This window comes from Bufo bufo, chromosome 10 (assembly GCF_905171765.1).
Source record: "Bufo bufo chromosome 10, aBufBuf1.1, whole genome shotgun sequence".
NCBI classification, from domain to species: Eukaryota; Metazoa; Chordata; class Amphibia; order Anura; family Bufonidae; genus Bufo; species Bufo bufo.
The window spans coordinates 29,863,358-29,874,715 of NC_053398.1; positions in this window are offsets into that span (position 1 = coordinate 29,863,358).

An 11,358-nucleotide genomic window follows, 5' to 3' on the forward strand; every position below is an offset into this window, starting at 1 on the left:
GCACAAATCCTAGACTGACACTTGCCGTAAATGTGCCAGAAGGAGGATTAGCTCAATGAATGGGGATAATCTGAAGCTTTTACAGATGGAATTCACAATGAACACAGATTATCTTTTTCCGCATCCCGGGTTTAATGATTCTGGAGCAGAATTTAGGGCAAAATCCTTATCAAATCCAGAACATGTGAACATACCCTTTCCTATCAAAAGCCATTATAGCCTGAGCTTAAAAGGGTTTTACAGTGTATATATATATATATATATATATATATATTTTTTTTTTTTTTACTTATGAACTATCCTCTGGGTAGGTCATCAGTATCTGATCAGTGAGGGTCCAACACCTGGGACCCCTGCCAATCAGCTGTGTGAGTGTCTCTTAGCTTACCAAGCACAGTGCCATACATTGTATAGTGGCTATGCTTAGTATTGCAGCTCAGCCCCATTCACTTCAATGGGGCTTAGCTGCTCCTAGGCCACATGATCAGTGTTGTCACTGGCCTAATAAGAGCAGAGAGAAGGCCACAGCACCGACAGGAACGCCGCTGCCTTCTCAAACAGCTGATCGGCAGGTCCCCGGTGTCAGACTCCCTCCTATCAGATTCTGATGACCTATCCATCTTGGGAAAACCCCTTTAAAGTCTGCTAGTAAACAGCAAGATGAACTAATCGCAGTTGCCATATAACTTTAAGGCTGGGTTCAGACCTGAGCGTTTTACAGCGCGTTCCTACGCGCTGTAAAACGCTCAACAGGCAAGAACCAATGTTTCCCTATGGGAAGGGTTCTCACCTGAGTGTTTTACAGCGCGTACGATCGCGCTGTAAAACGCCCGACGCCCCAAGAAGTACAGGAGCTTCTTTGGGGCGTCTTGTTGCGCGTTCCCGTACATAGACTTCAGCGGGAACGCTTGTTCCGGGCGTTCGCTTGTTCCGGAGCCGCGTCTGTAAACGCGCATACAATCGCGCATACAGAGCGCTCCATCCCGAACGCTCAGGTCTGAACCCAGCCTAACTGCTTCATATGGGGACGCTGGTTTTATGGTCTTGTTTTAAAGATTAGAATGTCAACAACTGTAGCTCAGTTGTAGCTTAGGAAAGAGTCTTCTGAAGGGCCCCCTCCTCTGCTTCCACACAGCCCCGACGCTGTTCATGCTAAACAGTATTGTCCTTTCCTGCCTGCCCGAATAGGGCACATCAGTATGGTGTTAGAGCAATTTTCGCTAACCATTTCTCATACGGTATGAAATTTTGGGGCCATGGCACTATTTTGCTGTCAGGATATAGCCATTCTGTACAACATATAAAGGGAAAGATCTTTGTCCGAACCCTTTGTGATCAGCGCTTCTGTTGTTTTATGTCTATGTAGATGTTCTTCTTTAGTACTTGAGTAAAAATAATATAAAACTGAAAGAGTGCGCCGACTCTAAGGGTTTGATTTACACAAATATGTTCGGCCCGGGAAATATGGACCATGTGTCTGCCGCATCTCCCCTGACCTGATATGACTGCATCATAGTGTTTTATGATAGTCAGTTGATATGTGATCGCAGGTCTATTGTACTGTACTCACATCATCATATGACCCTGCCAATAATGGCATATTCACCCAGCAATACTCAAATGTGTATGGGGAACCTAAGACATCACTACTTTTTGGTTTGCATTTTTACTTTCCTCCAAGATATCTTGTAGTCTCTACCTCAAATATTGATAGACTGAAATTGGTAAATACTAGGAAACACACTGTGAGGTGATGGAGATCTCAGATAAACACGCTGGAAAAGTAGGGGGCATTGAAGTAATTAAAAGGACCCTGAGAGGTGGCGATCATGACAAGAAATTGTTACAAAAGGAAGCGGAAGGGACATTCAGGCTGCGCACTGTGCGTCCTGAATGAACACATTTCGTACGTATGTTTCTTGTAACTGTTCACAATGGTCTCCTTCGCTTGATTAAACCCTGGTTATGAATTGTGGCAAATACACTGTGTTGTTCATCATATAAGATCTGAGTTTGGATAGCCCCCCCCCCTCTCGCCTCAAGTGAGCGCTTATACAGTCAGGTCCATAAATATTGGGACATGAAAACAATTCTAACATTTTATACTCCACCACAATGGATTTGAAATGAAACAAACAAGATGTGCTTTACCTGCAGACTGTCAGCTTTAATTTGAGGGTATTTACATCCAAATCAGGTGAACGGTGCAGGAATTACAACAGTTTGCATATGTGCCTCCCACTTGTTTAGGGACCAAAAGTAATGGGACAGAATAATAATCATAAATCGAACTTTCACTTTTTAATACTTGGTTGCAAATCCTTTGCAGTCAATTACAGCCGAAGTCTGGAACGCATAGACATCACCAGACGCTGGGTTTCATCCCTGGTGATGCTCTGCCAGGTCTCTACTGCAACTGTCTTCAGTTCCTGCTTGTTCTTGGGGCATTTTCCCTTCAGTTTTGTCTTCAGCAAATGAAATGCATGCTCAATCGGATTCAGGTCAGGTGATTGACTTGGCCATTGCATAACATTCCACTTTTTTCCCTTAAAAAACTCTTTGGTTGCTTTTGCAGTATGCTTTGGGTCATTGTCCATCTGCACTGTGAAGTGCCGTCCAATGAGTTCTGAAGCATTTGGCTGAATATGAGCAGATAATATTGCCCGAAACACTTCAGAATTCATCCTGCTGCTTTTGTCAGCAGTCACATCATCAATAAATACAAGAGAACCAGTTCCATTGGCAGCCATACATGCCCACCCCATGACACTACCACCACCATGGCTCACAAATGAGGTGGTATGCTTAGGATCATGAGCAGTTCCTTTCCTTCTCCATACTCTTCTCTTCCCATCACTCTGGTACAAGTTGATCTTGGTCTCATCTGTCCATAGGATGTTGTTCCAGAACTGTGAAGGCTTTTTTAGATGTCGTTTGGCAAACTCTAATCTGGCCGTCCTGTTTTTGAGGCTCACCAATGGCTTACATCTTGTGGTGAACCCTCTGTATTCACTCTGGTGAAGTCTTCTCTTGATTGTTGACTCTGACACACATACACCTACCTCCTGGAGAGTGTTCTTGATCTGGCCAACTGTTGTGAAGGGTGTTTTCTTCACCAGGGAAAGAATTCTTCGGTCATCCACCACAGTTGTTTTCCATGGTCTTCCGGGTCTTTTGGTGTTGCTGAGCTCACCGGTGCGTTCCTTCTTTTTAAGAATGTTTCAAACAGTTGTTTTGGCCAGGCCTAATGTTTTTGCTATCTCTCTGATGGGTTTGTTTTGTTTTTTTCAGCCTAATGATGGCTTGCTTCACTGATAGTGACAGCTCTTTGGATCTCATCTTGAGAGTTGACAGCAACAGATCCCAAATGCAAATAGCACACTTGAAATGACCTCTGGACCTTTTATCTGCTCATTGTAATTGGGATAATGAGGGAATAACACACACCTGGCCATGGAACAGCTGAGAAGCCAATTGTCCCATTACTTTTGGTCCCTTAACAAGTGGGAGGCACATATGCAAACTGTGGTAATTCCTACACCGTTCACCTGATTTGGATGTAAATACCCTCAAATTAAAGCTGACAGTCTGCAGTTAAAGCACATCTTGTTCGTTTCATTTCAAATCCATTGTGGTGGTGTATAGAGCCAAAAATGTTAGAATTGTGTCGATGTCCCAATATTTATGGACCTGACTGTATCTCCATTTAGCCCATAAGTACCATTTTATACATGCCGAGGGGTTCTTTGTATATACAGTAGTCGGGACATACTGATTTGAATCTCTTACCTTGTAATTCTAATTAGCGATATTTCCCCTAATCCCTTCTGTCCTTTTCTTTGTCATTTTTGAATCGCTGATTGTTCCCTGCATCATACTCACGAGTGTGTTGACACTCAGCGCAGGATGGCGGCATGGAGAGGGGCGGGTCCTCTGACACGCCCATCGTCCTGTCACCTGCCGGCTGCCGCAAGATCGGCCCAAAAGGGGAGGGGTTCTCCCCCTATTTAAACTGCAGAGAGCGGCGGCCGTATTACGGCCACCATAGCGCCGATGCTGTCGCCTTACCACCCGAGTCGTATGGCACTTTTTTGTTTGTCTGTCCTGTGCTTAACCTAGCTCCTGATGAGCCTCTTTATGGCGAAACGTTGAGCTGAAAATAGGGTTTAGGGTAGAGACGTAGCGCATCTTCATGTGATTTATTAAGGGCAGACAGCCGTTTGCTAGGTCAGTCCAGACTATTGACTGCTGCAATACAGGGGGTGTATAGGGACGAGCAATTCACTAGTGGGGGAGTCAGTGAGGATTACCCACGTGATGCTGGGGTCTCCCTTCCCCTTAGCCCTACACAGTCTGGCTGTACATTGATATGCAGTGTCGGACTGGGGTACCTAGGGCCCACCATACAGATACATTAAAATATAATAAATGATCTAACAAGTTTTTTTATATAAACATGGTTGAGGTGCTGTACATTGAATATATGTATGTAGTGCAGTAAATCTAAAGTGTTATGTGCCACTTGTGCAGGGAGTGGGAGACTAGGGGCCCACCTTGCTCAGGGGCCCACCGGGGGATTCCCCTGTACCCCTGTGGGCTAGTCCAAGCCTGTTGATATGGTACATCTACATCTAAAATAGCGTGATATTAGCCTGTGAATATACTGCGCTACAGCATTTTTTACAGGAATTGTATCAGCTTTAGGGAACCATTATTCACACAGTGTTCTGAATGTGTACATGTCTGGTCACTAACTGGTACAGCCACTGCGTTCCCACCGGATAGGCAATGCTATAGATACTGGTGGGTTCTGGCTGCATCCTACAAATGTCTAGTGACCAACCACATTTATATGTATGTTAATAGTGATTGTTTATGTGTAATGTCCCATTTTCCTGCACTCCATCGGGGTCACTTGACATTTTACACTGTATTAGCTCCCTATCCCGATGACATCACATCTACATCTGAGACGTGGTAAGGCTCTGTCCTGTAGACACAACATCATCAATGACCTTGCCTCTCAGGGCAATGTTCTCATGTACCATCAGGGCTTCAAGCAGGCTTGGATCCAAAGCTGCTATCAGGAGTTTCAAGGCTCCATACAGGCAAACTATGTGCCCCCCCCCCCCACACACACATTTTGATTTATGCAGTTTATCAATTACCATAAATAATATGTTCACTATCAGGGCCGGTGCAAGGATTTTTGCTAACACAAGCGAAGCTACATTTTGGCGTTCTCCTCTGTGTGGTCCTGGTATCTTCTCTCTGCTTCAGACAATCGCTGGTTTGAGGACCGTATTTTTCGCCCTCTAAGACGCACCGGCCCATAAGGCGCACCTCGGTTTTAGAAGAGGATAATAAGAAAAAAATATTTTCCATTACACCTCAGGTCAGACCAGCAATCAGACCCCCAATGTTAATCAGACCTCAGCTCACAGCCCCAATCAGACCCCCAATGTTAATCAGACCTTTAGATTAGACCCCCATGTCAGACATCAGCCCCCCATGTCAGCCATCATGCCACCATGTCAGCCATTAGCCCCCCATGTCAGCCATCAGCCCCCATCCATCATGCCCCCCATGTAAGCCATCATGCCCCCCATGTAAGCCATCATGCCCCCCATGTCACATTTCTCCCCCTCCATGTCAAATCACCCCCCTATGTCACATTTCTCCCCCTCCATGTCACATTTTTACGCCCTCCCCCAGGGTGCGCCCTAAGGCAGCCGCTTGTTCACTATATTGTACACATACTGTTTTGTGATATTTTTTCTACACAGGAGTGGGTAAGGCATCTGTTTACTGTACAGAAGGTCTGGGGTTCAAATCTCATTGAATCCTATAAAATAATCTTCATAATAAAAGTTATGGCATAAAGATAAAGTAAAATAGAATTTTTTCTTTCCAGCTTTTTTCCCTTTATGGTAACAGTGACTATTTTCTGCAAAGTTATTGTTTAATATTTAACAAGCAAAAAACATTAAATTTTTTGTGACATAACATTAACTATCACAAAACAGTAGTTATCTCCATAATCCTAATAAGCTGTACAATAAGTGAAACATTATTTATGTTGGTTGGTAAATTGCACATTTTTTCCCCCTTCATTTTAGTAATATACTATTTATTAAATATTATACCTGTAAAGAAAAGGGGTATTCCGGTAAAATAACTTAATTTTTGAAAAACTGCATTAAGGCTGCAAGCTGTGACCCAACCAGAACCCATAACTATACATACAACCAGGGAATTTCTAGGGAAATTTTCAGTGATGTCTCCTTTGATGTAGATGTTCTCTTTCTTTATCTTCTCCATTCAGACCAGACCGCCATGATGATTTTTTTTCAGCCATCTCTTCTCTCTGCAGAGTTTGACAGACATCTTAGTTTCCTACTTTTCCATCATCCTCCCACCTTCTCAACATCCCATCATGCACCCCCAAAACTATACTGCAGAAACTGATAAACCCCCTGAAAATACTAGTTACACACAGATAGCGCCCCCTTCAATAATTATTGGAACACAATGCTCTAAAAAATAACTGCACCCAGCAAATAGTGTCCCTGACAGTATTAGTGTAACCATAATGTCCCCCAAAAATAACTGTGCTAAGCGGATACTGTGCCAGGGTGCCCCCACAGTAATAGTGCTCCCCAAAATCTAAGAGTGCACTTAGTAGTAATAGTGCTCCTACAGTGCCCCCAACAGTAATTGTGTCCCAGAAGTAATAATGCTCCCATAGTCCCCCAGTTGTAATAAAGCCCACCATAATGCCCCTGGTGGTAAAAATTCTGTGCGCCAGTGCAAAAAATGCCCCGTTGTGTGTCAGTAAAAAAAAAACATCTCTTAGTGCCCCCAGTAGAGCCAATGTCCCCAGAATGCCCTCATGTGTTCCAATGACCCGTACTGTGTGTCACTAGAAAAAACACTTAGTGCCCCAGTTGAGCTTAGGTGCCCATAGTGCCCCTATAATTTGTGACAGTATAAAATACTCCTATATAGTGCCCCCAGAAGATGCCCCATAGTTCTCCTCCCCATCCCCATAGTGTCCTCCATAATGTGCCAGTGTAAAATGCCCCTATAGACTGCCCCACATAGATGCTCCCATAATGCTCCTCCCCCTTCCCCATAGTGGCACCAAAATGGTTGCCAGTATTAAATGCCCCTATATAATGCCCCCATTAGGCTCTTTTCCCCCACTTCTCCATAGAGCCCCCATAATGTCACGGCCTCGGTGTGTGCCGCGACATTTTCGCCGCGCATGCTGGTTGCCGTTGGCAACTTGTTTTTATGCATGTTTGTGCGCTTTCCCTTTTAGGATGTTTCCATTTCCTACTTTGGTGTGCACGGGGTTAAGGTGTGCTTGGTAGGTGTGGTGGGTGTGACCTCAGGCCTCCTATATGTTGGTGTGGTGGAGCCTGAGTGTCAGTTTGGTTTGTTTGTCAGCTTGGTGTGGAGCTCTGCTCCTGGGCTGAATGATTCTGTCTGTGTGTGCTATCCTTATTTGTTATTTTCTATTTCTTGCTTGGTCTGTTGTCCCCTCTGGTGTGTTTCTGTCATTCCTCCCCCCACCTGGTGTATGTAGTTATGGTGCGAGTTTTGCTTGGAGGTTTGATTGTTGTATGAGGCTCCGAAAGGGGCGGGCTTTCCAGGAGGGGTTTAAGCGAAGACTCGCCTGTGGGCTTTTTCAGCTTGGAGCCACCTTCCATCATGGCTACGGCAGGTAAGTAAGGATTGCATAGTTATGTTACTGTGTAACTTACCTGCCGTACTGTTTAGCCCATGACCTTCTATCCTGCTTGCCACTGGGCTGTTTGAGACACCATTCATCCGTGGTGTTGGATGAATGGGTGGTCTCTGCCCTGTCATTAGGCCTAGGGCTTTGTAGGGATAGTAGGGTCAAAGGGTGGTGAGCATGAGCCCCCTTACCTTCTGAGGCGGCAGAATGCAGTAGGAGTCTAGGGAGAGCTCAGGGTTGCGCTAGGTGGTGACCTGCTCCCTGTTCCTTCCTATCTGGCATTGCAGTCTCTGCCTATGCACGGTGGGGGGTTTTCCCCACTCCCCGCCATGACACATAATGAGTGCCAGTATATAGGGCCCCCAGTAGATGCATCCCCTCTTCTCCATAGTGCCCCTCCATATTGTGCCAGTATATAGGGCCCCCATAGTGCTTCCCTTCTTCACCATAGTGCCCCCCTTGTTTGTGCCAGTATATAGAGCCCCCATAGTGCTTCCCCTCTTCTCCATAGTGCCCCCCTCCATATTGTGCCAATATATAGAGCCCCCATAGTGCTTCCCCTCTTCTCCATTGTGCCAGTATATAGGGCCCCCATAGTGCTTCCCCTCTTCTCCATAGTGCCTCCCCCATATTGTTCCAGTATATAGGGCCCCCATAGTGCTTCCCCTCTTCTCCATAGTGGCCCCCATAGTGCTTCCCCTCTTTTCCATAGTGCCCCTCCATATTGTGCCAGTGCCCCCACCCCCCTTCTTGCCACAGTATACTATAAATAATAAAAACCAAACATATACTTACCCTATGCTGCTGTTAGCGATGCGATGCAGGCCTGTGTCCCGCTCTGTATGGCTCAGGCGGCGCGATGACGTCATCGTGCCGCCTGCAGTGGCCTCTAATAGACTACAGGCCTAGTGCCTGTAGCCTATCAGAGGAAGGGGCAAGGAAGACGCCGCTCCCCAGCACCATTCATCTGTATCGCTGTCCTGAGGACTACAATCCCCACAATCTCTAGCTTTCCTTCTGTGAGTGTTGATGTTTACTGATTGACTACTCAGTAATCACCAGCACATAACACTCCCTTTGTTTCACAAGAAATTTAGCTAAAGAATTGGTAGCAACACACTGAGCATGCTCGACCTAACAAGGGCTCAGAACTACAGGTTGATGCCATGGTAATATACAGTATAAGGAAACACAATGGGTAGCACAGGAGGAAAACTACTTTTTATAACTACTGAATGGTAAATATGTGAAATTTACATTATATTAGATAATCATTGATGATGAATTAGTCTAAATGGAATACCCCTTTAAGTACTAAAAATTCAGTTCTTTTAACAGCAGGTCTGTAGTGTAATAAGAACTCTTCTGCCTGCCATACAGAATGTCTGGCGTTCAAGACCTGTTTTTTTTCTTTAGTAAAAGTCTATGGGCCAGATTTATCATGACTCTGACCGCTCACTTCACTTTCACATATGGCTAAAGTCAGATTTATGATCGGCCATTTCAGACTGTAATAAATGTGGTTTGACGGTAGCAGTTTATCCGTCAGTAAGCGGCTTTAAAAAAGTTGCACGTCTTTACGAAAAAAGTTGCATGTTCTTTTAAAAAGTCGCATAAGATAAGCATGGTCCACACTGGAGTGATTTTGCAAATTTTTTTGCGACTTTTTAAATTGTCGCAATAGTAAATCTGGCTAGAGATTCATTTAAATAAGAAAACACGGCCACTTTCAGAAAACTGGCGAGCATAGAGCAGAGCCAATAAAAGTCACAAATTTTTGCGCAGTTTAAGCGATTGCGCAAAAATTTGCGACTTATTCTGACTTGAGCTAATGATAAATCTGGCCCATATGTGCCACTCCCCCAACCTATATCCAAAACAGCTTCTTGAGTATTCACTGCAGTGAAGTGACTACTAATGAGGCTGCCAGCCCGGTCTAGATCTGCAATGTTCCAGCTGGGAGGGGAAGGCGAGGCAGAGACGTGGTGTTACAGACACTGCCCATGAGTCTTGTGCCAGGATCTCGGCACAGGTCACAAATTGCAATGACGCTGGAGGATTCAAAATGCCCTCAGAACTTCATCATCTGATTTATATAATGAAGTAAGCATTCAATGCTGGTGTTGAACCTCTTTAAGGCCCCTTGCAGACGAGCGTGAGCGGATTAGGTCCGGATGCGTTCAGTGAAAAATGCGCGATTTCGCAAGCGAGTTCATTCAGTTTTGTCTGCGATTGCGTTCAGTTGTTCAGTTTTTATCGCGCGGCTGCAATGCGGTTTAATGCGTTTTGCACGTGTGTGATAAAAAGCTGAAGATGTGCAAACAACATCTCTTAGCAACCATCCGTGAAATACGCATCCGCACTTGCTTGCGGATGCGATGCGATTTTTTTTACGCAGCCCCATTCACTTCTATGGGGCCAGCGTTGCGTGAAAAACGCAGAATATAGAACATGCTGCGATTTTCACGCAACGCACAAGTGATGCGTGAAAACCAACGCTCATGTACACAGACCCATTGAAATGAATGGGTCCGGATTCAGTGCGGGCGCAATGCGTTCGCATCACGCATTGCACCCGCGCGGAGTACTCATCTGCAAGGGGCCTAAGGCGTTATTTTTGCTTAATGTTAAAATGCCCATACACTTTAAATTAATGTCACCTTGTCCCCATGGTCAATATTAAAGGGGTTCAGCTCTGAACCCGGACATAACCTCTTCATCACTCATTTCTTGCTCCAATGCTCCCCCTTGCCCTGTGCTGCATAGTCCAGGGCAAGGTCTGTTTTCTTTACTGCCAGTGATGTACCGGGCTTCACATGAGTATGCTAGGCAGAGACTTCCACCTAGCAGTGATCCTGGTGATGTTACAGGCACAACTGGGCGGTCTATGGCGCTGCCCTGGGCTGTTTTAGAGCTGATGGCTAACCTCCGGCACTGGTAAAACTACAACTCTCAAGATGCACAGTTGCTTGGCTGTTCTCAGAACTCCATAGAAATGAATGGAGGTTAGCCATCACTGGCCTCGGGCAACGCTATAGACCGCCCATTTATGCAGGTGACATCACCAGGATCACTGCTAGGCGGAAGCCTCCTCCTAGAATAGTGAGGATGGAAACAAAACAGACCTTGCGGGGAGCATCGGAGGATTTCTTGCTAAATGAGTGAAGATGAGGTTATGTCTGAGTTCAAGCCCTTTAAAGAAGCATGTATGTCTGGCCAATCCCAGCATGCAAGTTATTTGGGAGGTCAGAGGAGAAAGCTGTTCGTGGATTGGAGATGTCTTGACAATAAAGAGGTCAGGGGATAGGGGTGATCCAGATCAGAGTCCACTTTTTAATGAGGAGGTTGGAGAACATACAGTATCTGCTGGCCAATGCGTGTTATTTGGAGGTCAAGGAATATACTTGTTGGCCAATATGAGCGTGCACGTTTAGGAGGTTGGGGTAGATATCTGTTCCGGCAATGATTGCTTGATAATTGCCTGCTGCTGATCAGAGGAAGTGAGAGCTGCCTTTACATGCAGCAATCACCTTCACCGTATGTGGATGAGCAATCTCTCGACCCCTTACTAATTCATTGTTTAATGGTTTACACAGCACAATCTGCTACCCATA